This window comes from Fukomys damarensis, unplaced genomic scaffold (assembly GCF_012274545.1).
Source record: "Fukomys damarensis isolate Sample0158 unplaced genomic scaffold, DMR_v1.0_HiC HiC_scaffold_9, whole genome shotgun sequence".
Taxonomy (NCBI): domain Eukaryota; kingdom Metazoa; phylum Chordata; class Mammalia; order Rodentia; family Bathyergidae; genus Fukomys; species Fukomys damarensis.
This window is the reverse complement of record NW_022900921.1, coordinates 28906606-28922414: the sequence shown is the minus strand read 5'-3', so window position 1 is coordinate 28922414 and position 15809 is coordinate 28906606. Positions and strand designations below refer to the sequence as shown.

The 15809-nt window shown below is 49.6% G+C and overlaps 1 long non-coding RNA gene across 4 annotated transcripts in view; it reads right to left on the bottom strand.

Moving 5' to 3' along the window:
• Window positions 1–12867: 12867 nt before the first annotated feature.
• Window positions 12868–15809, bottom strand: part of LOC104855286 — an 8358-nt gene continuing 5416 nt past the window's right edge. For 3 of the 4 annotated variants that reach the window (XR_778360.2, XR_002025038.1, XR_778359.1), the window contains exon 5: window positions 12868–13201. This is a non-coding gene — a long non-coding RNA (uncharacterized LOC104855286). Of the gene's footprint in view, window positions 13202–15604; window positions 15704–15809 lie in introns of all 4 variants that reach the window. The other variant, XR_002025039.1, reaches the window with a different exon arrangement.

Here is a 15809-nt window from a genome sequence, read left to right as displayed (position 1 = left end):
CAGTTGGACTGCAAGGGAGGGACCTACTTAGGCTTTCTTCACTGAAGCCACTGACACCCATCCTGGTAGATGTGGCCAGAATCTGACCCTGAGCCACGTCCTGTGAGGCTATAAGGTAGCTGAATTAAACCAGGTAAGGGTGCTGGTCAGCTCTTCTGATGGAGAGGGAGAGGGTCTGGTAGCTGGCAGTCCAATTCCCAACCCTGAATTATCACTTCCTCACTGTACAATCTGATCCATGCTATGTAACTTCTTTGTACCTCAGTTTCCTCACCTATAATTAGATTTACTAGTAGCTCATACCTCAAGATATTGTTCGAAGATTAAAATAATACATATCAAGGACCCAAGAGAGCCTGGCACAGTCTGGCTGTCAGTACTACTTGCTATTATTTATTTCAATTCTTTTGTGGAGGGGAAATACCAATGAAAAAAACTGTTTTGGACATCCCCAAGCAGTATTTCCTGTCCTCCCCAACTTCAGGTACACACAGGGGCAAATAGACATAACCCTGAATACTTCTTGCTTACTGGAGACAACTCTAAGGAAAAGAAAAAAATGTTTGAAATTAAACTTTTATGGAAACTTCTCTGAAGAGTGTTGAGCCAGGCGATTCATCGCCTCACATCTATCTGAAATCTAAGTCCAAATATATAGCAGGCACCCACCTGAAACCAAATATGGACCCCAGAGGAGATGTTCTTGGTGCACCGTGCACACTCGTGTTTTGGTGGGGCTTCCTGTGTGTAACATATGTGGGCAGGGCATCCATGTCCTCTATAAAGCCAGGGTTCTACACTTTACTGCTGTAACTCACTGTGATGGGGGCCAAGACTATGATACTATAATGACTGAGATTAATTAATATTCTCCCTTCTTCATATCTGCCTCTAGGGAACTATGGAATCTCCTTAAGAGACCAAGACCACAAAGCCCAAAACAGACAAGGCCAGTGGCTGTCAGCAGCAAGAGTTCCAGCACTGCTAGGAACTGCATCATGGTCCACAGAAAGCATCCACAACCCCAGATTGCACGTTTCTCACATGCGCCAGAGAGCCTCAGTGGGAGCTGTAGTTCTCACTCTACCTTGCTTTCTTCTCTGGCTGCAGAGGCCAGTCCAACCTGATAGTGCTTAGGAGAATTCAGAAATTCCCCCCAACTACGTCCCTGTGCTCCCACACCTCCCTCCCCAGGGCAATGGCCAAGGGGGCCCAGTTACAGCACAGCCATCAGTGAGGCTGCCCCCAACAGGCAAGCAATGTCCCTTCCCAACACAGCCAGCACAGAGCCCACAGCACACAACATTCAGCGCGACAAGCTGGGGCCCCTGGAATCACCGCAGAGCCCTATACCTTGTAATTAGACCATGGGCCCAGGCAGAGGACAATGGCCTTGAAAATCCAGCAAATGGGATATATGCATTATAATCAGGTCTCCATGCCAATTGTATAACTTAATTACATAGTCCAGGTACTCCCTTCTCCATGAACTCTCACCCTAGCCAGTGACAACACAAAGGAAGGATTAAAGGCTGCCTGCCAAGGCCCAGTGAGGCCAAGCCTGCATCCTCATAGCATAGTAGAAAGGCTGCTGCAAGCAACACCCAGAGTGGAGAGGAATGACTCTCCAGGGGCCCCCACAAGGGACAAAGCAGATGGTCAGGTATTCAGCAGCCATGACCTACATCAAATTCTTGGTCTGCTTCTGCAACACCTTACAATGACAGCCCTCTAGGACAGAAAGGTGGGACAGTACCTGTGCCCCTTTCTAGCCCAGAGAAGCCTGCATGGTCGTCTCAGTCCCAGAAGATAGCCATCCTCTCTGCAGCCAAGAGCTTGTTGTTGGGAAGAGTCATCCACTGCATTGGCCTAAAATTCCATTCTGCAGGGCCACAAGCTCATCCCAGCATCCTGTAGGATGATATACAAAACCATGTCTTGGAAAAAGTAATGGGGAATTGGACTGTTGAGATGAAAATGTGGTTACTATCTCCACCAGACAGGAGAATACAGCCACAGGAAGCTCCCTCTCCAAAGAGCTGAGGTCCTTTCCAGCCTGCCAAGGCCCAGGGTGGCTCAGAGTTAATCCCTTCCTCCCCTGGCAGCCTAAGCAGGGTGAGACAGAGATAATGACCTAATGAGGGTGGTTGTCACATTATGCTGATCTCCTGCACCCACCATGCCCTACTTTATAGGCCTCTTGCACTATATCTGGAAAAACCTGTGGTCAATTCCTAAAAACATTTAATGATAGGCCACAGATAGACACAATGCATAATTGTGGACAGGACACCCGGGCCCATCTGTAAAGCCAGAGGTCTGTGCTTTGTCACTGTAGCTCACTGTGATGGGGAGTCCCACCCAGGATCCCTCTGCTCAGGTGTACTGGCCCCAGGTAGAAGCAATGGGCAAAGGCTATTGTCACTGTACACGGGGTGTGACATTTGGACCATTTCACCGCTATGCCCTGTAATACCCCCCAAAACCAAGTACTTGTGCCTAGGGGAAAGGCAGCATCCCAACCTTCGAGGACCTGACCTAATTTACTCACAGCAATAGAAGCACAATCTTTCATATTGAATTAGATGGTTCCCAAGGAACCATCTGTTTCTGTAGGCAGAAAGGAGAGAGCAGAGCAGGCCTGAAAAGTCAACAAAGGGTCTACAGGGTTAGAAGCCCTACCCTACCCTTCTAGGAAAAGCAGATAGAGCAGGAGGTCAGGAAGGTTGGGGTTCAGGTGTGTGACACCCCGCTCCATGCCTTGCAGCTACATGAATGTGGTGGGCTGTACCTCAAGGAAGAAAAGGCATAGGGCCTGGACTATGGATCTCAGCAAGAGGTCTAGGAACCAGTGGCAGGGATTCTGGAGAAGGGACTACCCCACAGTAAGGGGGCTTAGGCCCCTCAGCTCCTAAGTACTATTGGATGCCCTTGCCCAGGCCACCTTTGATTGTGTCCACCAGCCCAGAAGCCTTCTCTGTATTCCCAGGCCAGCTGAGGTCCCAGCACTGCACTGTGCTGTCTGCCACAATCAGGGCCCAGTAAACACCCCAGTGTGACCCCCCCCAGGCACTTCTCACTGCCCCAAATCCCAAGTCCACACTGCTGGCCCTGCTGATGGATATCACCCTGCCATGGCAGGAAGAGGAGTTCTCTAAGAGCCACTCTGAGAACCAAGGCAGCTCCAGAGCCACCAGATAACTCCCTTACTGGAGATCATAGCAAACATCATTCCCCTCACTGTGGCATGAGCGACCAAATCACCTCCCTTGTTACCCTACGTCAAGAGAAGGGAAGAGGCAATGCCTCAGAGAGACTTGCTCAAAACACAGCTTCTGACTTTCACTCTGGATCCCTCTTCCATCCACAGACTCTAATTCTGATACATGTGTTCAGTCTATGGCCAAAACTAAATTCCAAATTTGGGGACTAATTTACCACTTCTGTAGATTTAGAGCAGATTTCAGAAGGTTTCCTGCATCCCTTTCATGGCTGGCTTTCCAGTTTTCTTTCCTTAGCGGCAAAGATAAGGTGGAGCAGCAAGGGAGAAGGAAAGGAAGGAGGGCTCTCATAGACAACCACACCTGGGAAGACAGAGCACTCGGGACACTGCCAGGTGCAGAATAGCCTCCACCTCACCAGAGGGCTCCCCAGGGGTGAGGGCCTTGCCTGTGCTCAAACACTGCTTTCCAATTCCAGGTCCACTTCTCTCCTGCAGCAACACACTGGAAAAGTTCTAGATCTCCCTGCTCTCAGTGTTCTCATTTCTAAAAGGGGAATTGCAACAACCCTTGCCTCCTGGTGCCATGTGTGGGAAGCCAAGACAAAAAGCAGACACTGGCTCATGTGTCAGCCTCTCCCACTCCCTGATGGAGGGGTCTGTACAGGGCAGCTACCTGGGGAGTGGCTGCAGGAAGGCTGGCATTGTGCAGGCCCCAGGACCACAGCAGGGATGAAGATGCTGCCTCCACGCTTCCTCACTCTGGTCCCCACAGCACCTGCACCCCACACGCATACCTGGGACTCTTTAAGAGTCTGAATGGATAGGATCAGGGAAGCCAGAGAAAGCAGAGATGAAAGTAGTCCGTGACAGCCCTAGAATTGTCTCCCTCCAAATGGTGGTAAGTCAGGATCTGGGGGACCCCAATAGAAGGGACCAAGCCTGTGGGAGAAGGATTCAGGTTTCCAAGAGGCAGGAGTCGGGAAGGGTAAGATCCTAGATTAGATCAGCTTCACTACAACCCCGTGAAATAGGATTTTACAAAGTAAGAATCTGAGGCACAAAAAGAGCAAGTCATCGGCCTAAGGCCATATAGCTAAGGGCAGAGGGGCCATTGGTGGCCAGGCAGTCTGAGCCCAGAGCCCTTTTCAAATCACTGCTCTGCAGGGTCTTTTCAACCCCGTCCTTCCTGCCTGCCCCCTTGGCACCTCAAACAGACCAGGAAGAGCAAGAGATGCCAAGAGAACAGCTCTAGCCTGCTCCCTTCCTCCTTCCCAGGGGTCCCCAAGCCTCCACAACCCAACCTGGGACCTACACCCAACTCCAGGTACTCTCACCCACTGCCACCTAGGATTGCCAGCAGGCTCAGGCCTGGGAGGAGTGACTCCACTTACAGATTAGAAAAGGACTGATGAAACACAGGCCTGTACCCCCCGTCACAAATGGGAAGCCAGCACCTCACCATCCTGCTGCCAGGCAACAGGCTCAGAGCAATGCCACACAGACTTTGGCAGTGGGCAGGGCAGGGTGAAATCCCTCTTTATAGAGTTATTTTTGCTGTGGAATTTTCACTGGCCTGTAAAATATTTTTATATTTATTACATGTTTAATGGGAGCTCCTAGAACCAACAGGGTGTAAATAATGAAAACTAGGGCAGTAAAGGCCCCAATAAACCTCGCACCAGCCCTTTGATGCTCTCTGTGAGCTCCAGTTTCTCCTTCCTCCCCAGACCCCATCCCTTTGCCCCTGAACAAACCCAGAAAGCCAGGGGACCCTCAGGAAGCCCATCTTTGGCTCCCAGAAATTAGGCTCACCCATTGGCAGCCAGGTCTGTGCAATCGACAGAGCTACTGAGTACACTCACCAAGAAAGGGCCTACTGTGTGCTCTGTAGATGCCAGACCTTATGGGAGGTTGACCAGAAGAGGACCTCCGCAAAGGCCTCTATCCTCCCCAGCGCTATGACTTCAGATGGTTCCCATGTTCCCGGATTCCGGCACCAGCCCCAGTAGTACAGACATGTGGTCGGTCATCACAGGGTCTCACTGGGGAACCAGAAGTCTCAGTAGAAAGGGATCCATCCATAACTACTGATTCCACAGGCTCTGTGGCACGATGGCTTAGAGTGCCTGTGTCTGTACCAACAAAGCCTCAATCTGCTCTCCACTACCCACACCGGCTTTATATTACCACAGGACAAAACCACAAAGGGGGCCAGGGATTTAGCTCAGTGGTTCTTCTGCCTTCCTTGCAAGCACAGGGTCCCGAGTTCGACCCCCGGTACTCCCCAAAAAATGCACAGAGGAAGCAGAACTTTAGATTCTGTCCTAGGCAGGAACACAGACGCACAGAGAGGTGGAAAGATTTGGCCAGAGAGCAGGTGCCAGTTGGTAAAGCCAGGGCTACCCTCAGGAACAAGAAGTATAGCCTGAGCCCCTCTGCAAGCAGGAATCTCCTCTCCATCTCTGCCTGGCAAGGAACCCAGTGTCCAGGGACTCAGTCCCTGACAACCCACTCCTCTCCGTTCTGGGTCATCCAGTGGTCAGCAGCCTAGCCCCAACCTTCCTCCACAGGGATGAGCCCATCCAGCTGCTGCCTCCTCCTCTCACATGCCCACAGGTAAGTGTCCTTTCTTAGACCATCCCAGCCTAAGGCCATACCAAACTGAATGTACCCGATCTCGTAATAGATGGTCCCTAGATCCCAGAGCCTTTTCAGACGAAGCACCATTTTCTCACAGCTCCAGGATGCTTGGGCCTCTTACAGTGAGGAAGCACTTCCATTAGAACACCCTATCCCATCACTTAACCAAAACACTAAACATCAGTCACACATCTGGAGGTGGCCTTCATAGATATTTACTAAGCAACCACAGCAAGTAACCAGTTGACTCCAACTTAAAAGCCTGTTGGGACCCAACTGTCGGGTCTGGTCTGTCCCACCACGGACTCAAGGAAATTGATTTCTTAAGCCTAACTGCAAGACTTTGCATGTGTCCTGAGAAAAGCATGTGTCCCTGCCCCCAGCACCTATGCAGTCAGCTCTGTGCCGGCTGCAAGACCACACAAGGTGCTTGTCCTTCATTTCAGGCACTCATGAGCAGCAACAGCCGCACTCCATACCAATAACTTGCATGAATCTGCCCCACCAAGAGGTCGCGCCACCACAACAGAAGGCAAAATCCTCATGGAGCAGCAGTCAGACAAAAGCAAGGGTGAAGGGCATGAACCCTGGTGGCTCTTAAGACACGAGGCAGACTGGAGCGGTTCCTCTCTGGGGACAGATCAGGCAGTGGCTCCTGCCTGCAGCTGCTACAGCGCCAGGAGATTCTTGTCTCTCAACTCACGATAATTATAGTCCCTGGTGCTTGGTTAACACCCGTGTCATTGCAGGGTGTTAGAACAAGCAGAGTCTGAGCGAAGAAAATTAAACAATGGCATTTGACAAGTGGCCCATCCCCTGTGGCACCACGCTGAGCCAGGCCACAGGGGATGGTGGCTAGACTGCCTGGCCCACCCGGGAGAAGCCAGCACCTCAGAACAGGAGGCAGGAGCTCCTGCTAAGAAGGGACAGGTAGAGAAGCCAGGAGTGGGAAGTGGGGGACTATAAGGCCCTGAAAAGAAGGTGCTAGAAACTTCTATCCTCCCAGGGAGGCTGTGCAGGCCCACAGCTTCCACAGGCAAAAGGAGCCACGTGGACATTGGCTCCCCTGAGACCTGCTCACCCAGAGATCTGTAGCCACAAAGGCAGATTCAGGGGTGTAGGAAGGTACCCTGGCCCAGGGGACTAGGGCTCCAGCTCTGCTGTGTGGGCTGAGTAGAAGAACACAGCCTTGCTGGAGAGGAAGCAGCACCCACTCCCTAGCACCCCACTGGATGAGGCTCCAGCTTCTGCCCACCCTCCTGAGAGATGGGGACCATGCAGGACTATGCTGGGGTCTTCCCAAGCCTGTCTGTCTCAGCCTGAGCCAGTTCACCCTTCCAGCCCTGCCACCTCAGAAGCTACAACACAAGATGTTAGTGCTAAATCCTCCTCACATGTCAATGAGTCCACAGAGGACTTCAACACCAAGTATTCACCCTCCTTTTCCTGCTCCATGAAAGCTACTGGATCCTGTGGTCAATTAACAAACAGTAACAGATGCCAGCCACACTGGGGCCACCAGTCTCAGACCAAGGAACAGCAGAATCTTTCCCTGGCCCTTGTACTGGTCACCCGCAAAGTCCTGCTCCTCATGGTCTCTCCACAGGGCCAACCTGGGCCTCAATCAGGGGACCAAAGACATGCTAGCTGAGCCCTTACCCCAGCAGGGCTCACCATCCGCACCCACTCCCACAGTGGCTACATCCTCCCATCCATTTTATGAGAGAAAACTGAAGCAGCTCAGGGCTCAATAAGTTCTCTGATATAACAGATCCAGCTCTGAAACTCAAGTCCATCTCCAAGTCCCAGAGGACATCTGAGGACAACTCAAGCTTTCCAAAGAGCAGTTCAGAGGCCCTTCCAGACAATTCTGCCCTAACACAGCCCTCACTGCTTGCTCGCTGTGCTCTCATCCCAGGCTGCAGCTGCAGGGAGGGGTCTGGCTCCCCACAGCATCCCACCCAATGAGAGGCACTGAGCAGACTTCAGCTTCCCAGAACCCACCATGAGATGAAACACATGTTTTCTGTGTTCCTTCCGCCTCGAGCTCCCCAAACATGCTGGAGATATTATTATTATTTATTATTTGCTGAGTGCTGACAGCGTGCTGAGCATCAGGCCTAGGAGCCCAGACCCTGCCAACACAGCTTGCAGTCAGCCAGCCAGCACAACATGGCTCCCTGGTGACCCAGACACACACCCAGCTGCCGGGGCTGGCTGCTGGGACCCTAGCCTCCAGAGCCTCCTCTCCTGCCTGCAGTTCCAGTAGCCCATGGTCATTGGCTTATCTTAAGCCCAGCAGGGTGGGAGTTACCAGGCAGCTCTAGCCAAGGCATCTGACCCCAGGAGGAAAAGGAAGACTCATTTGGGCTTACTGGTCTGAGCAGGCTCAGGGGAAGCCCAGGCCATGTGGCCTCCTCAGCTCATGTCTGCAGTGGCTTTCTTTGGTAGATCCTCAAGTAAACCAAGATGGTCACATCACAGCCCTTCCTACCCTGTGCTCACAACTTATTCCTGCCTTCCTCCTTAGGGGAAAGGGTCAGAGGCCAGAGCAATTCTTGGGCAGGAAGGATCCTCTGGGTCTGTCCTGAAAGCAGGGCCAGACCTAAATGAGCAAGTGAGGGACAAAAGGTAAAAGCAGCCTAAAAGTCAGGACTCAAGACAAATAATATTTCTGTGCAATATTTTTAAAAAACAGAATTAATGAAAAACTCCATGATAAGAGATATCCAAATTTTAAATACAGAATCAGTATTACTGACTCTTCCTTTGTCCTCCAATTGCAATATGATTCAACAAGTCCACTTGGACCAGCAGGGCTCCCCCAGTGCCTGTCTTCTGCACTGGAAGAACTCCCACAAGAACACAGCCATGCCATGGCTCAACAACCCCCTCCCTAAGTGAGGATTCCTAGAGAAGGGCACTGCCCACCCCAAGGGACCTCCCTGGGGAAGGACGCACTCGAGGTCAACAGAAGCCAGCCAACATGCTGGCACGGGGCAGGGAGAAGGTGTACTCTGGACACATGTATTGCCCGGGTGCTAAGCCCCTTCTCTTCTCTCAGCAAAGGGTCTCCATCCTGGAGGCCTAGAGTCTGTGAGTCCCTGTATTGGCTCAGCCCCTGCCCCCACCCTGTTCTTCAGAGCTCTGGGCCATGATCTTGGTCTGAAGGGCAAGTGAAAGAGGCTTTGGAAGACCCCTACTGTTCTACGGTCACACAGTCAAGGTCCCACTTCAACAAAGGGGGCTCCAGATAAAGTGTGATGCCTCAGTGTGAAGGAAAACTCACAAAGCAGCAGAGTAAATCCCTTCAGACCTGCCCTGCTCAGTAGCATCAGTACCTTCATGTCTATTGATGTAATTGTTGTATCCACATCTGTCTCCCTCTACAGACTATGCACACCATGAGGGCAGTGGTATGTCAATTTTATTCCCACCTTGGAAGCCCAGAGGCATGATGTCTGGTAATTTATCAATGGATAAATAGATGAACGAGTGAGTGAATGAATAAGAGAATACCTCCTTCTACCTACCTACCAACACAGATGACACAACATACACACACACACACAACTGCAGTTCCAAATCACCTCCCACTCCTCGGCATCCTGACTATAGGATACATCTTATCTGAGAGCTGTACTTTCTAGGGCCCTGGACATCTACACTGGAAGGGTTCTGGGGAACAGCTGGACCTCTCTGAGATGCTAAGACCACCAGGCCAGCCCACAAGGGTTCCCTCAGAGTGAGTAGCCTACTGCCTAGGCTTCCTCTCTGCTCATTGCTGCCTGCATCCTCACACAGCCCACAGAATCAGCAGAGAGGAGGGGCTCCAAGTGTGCTTGTACAAGTGCAGGGCATGCACATTGACATGAAAAAGGGCAAGTCCCTGACAAGCCATGCTTACTAGCAGCACCCCAGGCAGAGCCCGCTACACACACACACACCAGCAGGTTGCTGTGAGGAGGGAGAATAAGAACACTTTGGGGAGGACTCAGGCATGGCTTGGTCTAAGCACCCAAGGTGCCTACCCTAAGCCTTTCATGCTCCCATTCAACAGACATTTATCAAACTCCTATTACCCCAGCACTGTCAGCCGCTGGCAGGGTGCCAGTGTACAGTAGGCACTCAATTCTGCTGTCTGCTGCAGCAGCTGCTCCCTAGGAAACTTCCCTCAGCCACAAAGCTGCAACCAACAGCCTGACAACAGGCTCAACTCAAGCCTTCAGTGTGTGTATTTGTGCATCATGTGTAAGCCAGCAAAAGGCTCCAAGGGCCTGTGAGATACTATCAGGGAGACACTCCGATCTGTGTATTGCACAGTGATTCACAGCCCGAGACAACCCTCCCCGGGCTACTGCCAATTTATCAGCCCCACCATCTTCAATTATGAGGCTTGTCACTCATCTCCAGCCATCAGAAGGAAGTGAGTGAGAAGATTAATGTCTTTTTAAAAACTGCTTTCATCCCTTAAAAGGATTCCTCCCCCAGATGCCATTTGCATTTCTAAGAAGAAGGACAGAAATAAGGCAACTCAGAGACTCTCTGCTGGCCCACCCTCCCAGCCATTTTCACTCATCTCTGTCTCTCAAGGCCATGCTGGAAACCGCTCCAGCAGAGGCTGGGGTGGGCTTGGGACCAACACCTGCTTTTCTGAGCCCCTCAAGAGAAAGGAGTAACAGTGCCCCAGCAATTCCACAAAATGACTCTCAAGGATTCCCCTTAGGGACTCTGTTGGACATTGAATTGAGTCCCCCAAAAGTCATGTTAAAGTCCTAACCCCCAGTATTTCAGCCCCTATTTGAAAGTAAGGTGATAGTAGAATAACTCACTGGGATATACTGGAGCAGGGTAGGCCCTTGATCTAATACGACCAGAGTTCTTATGAGAAAAGGGAAGTTTGGATGCAGACACAAGGAGAATCCCATGTGAAGACCAAGATAGACTGGCACGACAATTGCAAAAGCCAAGCAATGCCCAGGGTTTCCAGTCATTGCCAGAAGCTAGGAAAGAGACATGGAACATTCTTTCAGAGAGCCTTCAGAAAGGTGATAATCCTGGGCCATTCTTACTTTGGACTTTAGCCCACAGAACTGTGAGCCAATATATTTCTGCTGTTTTAGCTCCTAAATTTTTTCTACCTTGTCATGGCAGCCCTGGTACAATCATCCCCAGTCTACTGCTACTCTAGCTCCTTCACCTAAGGCAGTTGTGGAGAACCTATGATGTGTGTATTGTTTTGTTTGTTTTTTTTAAGACAAAAGATTTAATGTATAAGTTGGTTTTTCTAAACTGAAACCTCAGTATTCGGTTTAATTGCAGTGCTGGCACTTTGCAATAAGTAAGTGGGTTTTTGGTTTGCAGTTTTGGCTCTCTTCTCTAAAAGGTTTGCAATCACTGATCTTAGGCATCTCTCCTCTGGCCCAGTGGATACTGCAAACTGAGCACAAAGATGTATGGTGGGTCTCAAGAACTGCATAGGTCCCTCAGCTTACCACAGTGCTTCCAACTACTGTTAACTCATTAAAAAATCACTGCCACCAGTTCGGCCCTCTACTATCACATTCAAATATGTTCTCCCCAGATTCAGTATTAAGTGTATCTGTATGGTACAAGTTTGACCTCCTGGTCCAACTGACTGGACACTAGGCAACAGAGCCCAAGACAGAGGGAAGTGGGAAAGGCACGTAGTCCTCAGAAATGCCTCAGGCCACCCCAGGACCAAGAAAAATGCAAGCAGGGATGGGCCTGTGCCAGGCCTTCCCTGTTGGACTGGACATGAGAACCATGCCTGTTGACCAACCATACTCCACTGGGACAGGGACCTCTACACCCCAGTGCCTAGCACAGGAGTGACAGGTGCTTCATAAATGCATGTGTGAATGTGTCATGATGGAAGAAAGGCAAAGGAGAAGGTACTCCCATTCCCTGTGTGGCAGATGGGAGCAGAGTGCACAAAAAAACATACTGGATATCACTAGGATAGGTCCAGGAAATCCCTCAGCCCTCTGAGGACATTCCCACCACCCCTACCAGCCATGTATCCATGCAAGACTGCCAACAGCCATCCATCACTTCCAGGACCTCCAGGAATGGGGCTGCACTTCTCCAGGGGCAAATAGTCACCATACCTACAGAAAAAAAACTACAGAGTGTGAGCAGGATAGCCTAGTCGCATAGGTTCAAATCTCAGTTCATCTACTTTTGGGCTGTGTGAGCCTGAACAAGAAACTTAGCATAGGGCCAGGGATTTAGCTCAGTGGTTCTGCTGCCTGCCTCTCAAGTGCAAGGTCCCGAGTTCGATCCCTGGTACCAAAAAAAAAAAAGAGAGAAAATTACCATTCCTGTGCCTTAATTTCCTCATCTGTAAAAGAAAGGGGAATGCATCTATCTCTTGGATTTAGGAAGACTCAACAGTTCAAACACAGAAAAACACTCCAAACAGTGCTTGGCACACAGTATGTGCTCAATACATGTAAACTGTCACTATTTTCTATCATTATCCTGACAACTCCAGGGAATAGGCCCTCCTTCTTGCTTTGTTGGCATTAACTAATGGCTTGTCTCCATATAATGATACCCAACAGCTATTTACAGAGAATTATGCCTTGTGCCAAGAACACAGAGGAAAGTTACCAAGGCCCAGTGGGAAAAGCATACACTATACTCCAGGAATATGAGATACAAGACATCATTATTAATGGAGGAGAAGTACCTGGGAGGTCATGTCAGAACAAAAGAAATATGTTTTGAGGGTTAAATAGGAGTTTACCAGGTGAGTCTTACCATGTCTATAGCAGGTTTTCCATAAATAGCTAGTGACTAAATGAATGGAATAGAAAAAGAAGCATTCCAGTCTCAGGGAACTGAGTATTTAAGGTGTATTAAAGGATAGAGAAGAGACAGGATATGGTTTAGCGAGAGCAGGGAACATGTGAGCAGAAAAAAGAAAAGTAGGTGAGAGTCATGTCGGGAAAGATCTTAAATACCATATTCAAGGTTGACAGTTTATTCATAGTCTCTGCAAGCCAAATCAGGGGAGAGCGACAAGTAAAGGTGGAGTTTAGAAAGATGGCTTGACCTGCAAAGCAGCTGGCCCAAGGCTAAAGGAGACCGGGGAACAGGCCATGGTGGCTCTGTCTACCCTCACCACCTGAGCCTTGTTCTCCATTTTCCCTTGAATTTTCTTCCTTGTAGAGAGATGTTCTCAAGTTTGCACCCCTGAAGACCCAGGCTTGCAGCTCTTCTGGCTAAGGACACGGTGCCCACAGCTAACTGCAATCAGAACAGGTCCTCAGCTAAGATCTTCAGGGGAAATATTCACGTCTTCATGCAAGTCTGACAAATGAAGAGAGAAAAGTTCAAGCCACAAATTGGAAATCCTTGGGGGAAGGCTTGCTTCTGAAATTTCACCAGACTAACCCTCCAGCACTTTGAGCCTACAGCCCTTTCTTCTCCTTCACTCCCCAAAGGTGCCCTGGGGTTGGAAATTTTCTTTCTAAATGCAGGTTGTAATATTGTGTGTCATGGACACTTGAGAATCCCCTGCATGGTGCTATGACCCAGCCAGGTCCCAAGCTGTGTTCTGACCTCACCAGCCTGGCAGAGAGGCTGCGGCACTATCAACGTCACCCTGACCGTGTGCCCAGGGGTGGGGGCCACACTTAGGCACACCAAAATTAGGTGACCCAGTAGGGCCAGGACACAGGAATGATGGGTGGGTGGCCAGCACAGCCCCAGAGGACCACGCCTCTTAGACTAGAACTCAAGCCCCACCAAAATAAGAGCAGCCTGGCATCTCCTGCTGTGCCCAGGGAGACGGGGGCTTTTGTGGGGTTTTTTTTGTTTTTGTTTTTGTTTTTTTTGGTACCGGGGATCGAACTCGGGTCCTTGTGCTTGGAAGGCAGGCCACCGAACCACTGAGCTAAATCCCCAGCCCCCTTTTGTTTATTAATTTAATAACTGTCCCTGTGGAGGAAAAGTAGTTCATACCTCTAATAGAAGTTTAAAATATATTCCATAAAGAGGTAACAGCACTTTAAAAAAAGAATCACAATCCCATCACCTGACCTAGCATCCACTTACATTCTTATGTTTCCCCAATTTGTGGATTGTTTTACACAATAAAAAATATACTTTACAACTTACAGAATGTTCTTCTCACCTACTTGAGACCATTTTAAAAAACCACTAGATAATCTTTATATACATCAATCCAAATCAATGTACAACATTCCATGTTATTAATATGCCATAATTAATATAATTAAAACCCCTGGTGATCATTTGTTTCCTCTTTTGTGCTATTATAAATAACACCTCAGGGAGCATGTAAATTCATGAATTTTGTCCACATCTGCGATGACCTTCTCTCCATCAGGATAGACTCTGGACAGTAAAATCAATGAGCCATAACAGAAGCACAGCACAATGTCTTCAATATAGACTGCCTTCTTCTCTCAAAAAAGCCAAGCCAGATACCAAGCCCTTGGGGATCACCCCCCGCCACCTCTGCCAGCTCTGGCCATAGCCCCTTCCAGACATAGTTTACTAATTCCTGGGACAATTTCCCCCCAAGGGAATTTAGTGTCTACAAAACCTACCTGTTAGCACTATAGCCACCTCTCTCTGTTTCTCTCTCACTCTTGCTCTCTTTTTTATTTTTATTTCTATGTGCATGTGTAGTACTGGAGGTTGAATACAGGACCTTCACACTGAGCTATATCCTGGCCCTTTTTTTTTTTTAATTCTGAGATAGTGTCTTGCTAAGTTATCTAGACTGGGCTGAAACTCACAATCCTTCCACCTCAGCCTCCCAGGGTGCTAGGATTACAGGTGTGTACTTCCACACTCACCTCTCTTGAGCATAAGGCTGACCCAAAGTTCCTTTTTCCTAAACTAACCACAGTATCCAGGAGACAGGCAGAGATCAAGTCCCAGCACCCAGCATCTCAGAGGTACACCAGGGTACATGGGCCTTAACTTAGGGTCAAAGTGAAACATAGTGATCCATCCTGCAAACATCCCCAAGCCTCTCTCTTCCCGCTCCCCTCACCCCAGCTCACTCTGCTGACACACACACACACCCAGGAAACAATCCCCTTTGGTGGTGCTATCCAGCCCCAGCAAGGTTAACTGATGACCCAAATTATGACACCAGACCTAAGCCAGCATCCCATAAAGCAACTTGGCCCAGAACAGAATTGCCTTTGCATTTCCCAGCAGAGAAACTAAACTCCCAGCTCAGTGTAAATAGGCTGTCTCTGGTCCGACGTCAGCCTCCCTTGCCGGCAAGTTATGGATGGCACTGCCGTATCACCCGTCATAAATACAGCCCCTCTGCTAAACAAAGCCGACAGCTTTGTGCCAATAACCTTTGAACCACTCAAGCCCAGTGTCAATTGTATTTGTCTTCAAGCTGAGGTTTACTCTAGACTGTTTGCTAAATCAGGGCTCATCTGTGGAGATAATTCAAATATATTACAGGCACCAGGCAGACGTGAGGGCCTCCCCTGAGTGGCCTCCCAAGGATCTCCACAACAGCAGCCTACACATCCCCTAACCATGCAGCAAGTCTGATGAGGAGAAAGCAGAAACAAGGGCTAAGAGGCAACACTGAGGCCAAGATAACCCTGGCTCTGCTGCCAGCTCTGCATGACTCCAGCAAAGTCAGATGACAATGAGAAGCCTCTGATTTCTCTAGATGAAGGGAGTCCCTGTCCTGAAACACAGAGAACTTACTTTTGGAAGGTGAGTCATATATCGAATCAGACCACAAAAAGGAATCAGCTTTGGAAAGTGATAACCCAGGAAGTAGAGAAATGCAGACTGAATTCCCACCTGCGCGAGAAGTGAATGAGCAGAGAGCAAAAAAACGTCCAAGCCCTGCTATGGGGAGGAGCAGCCAATAGGCAAAGACTTTCACAAGTCGGGGGGGGGGGGGGGC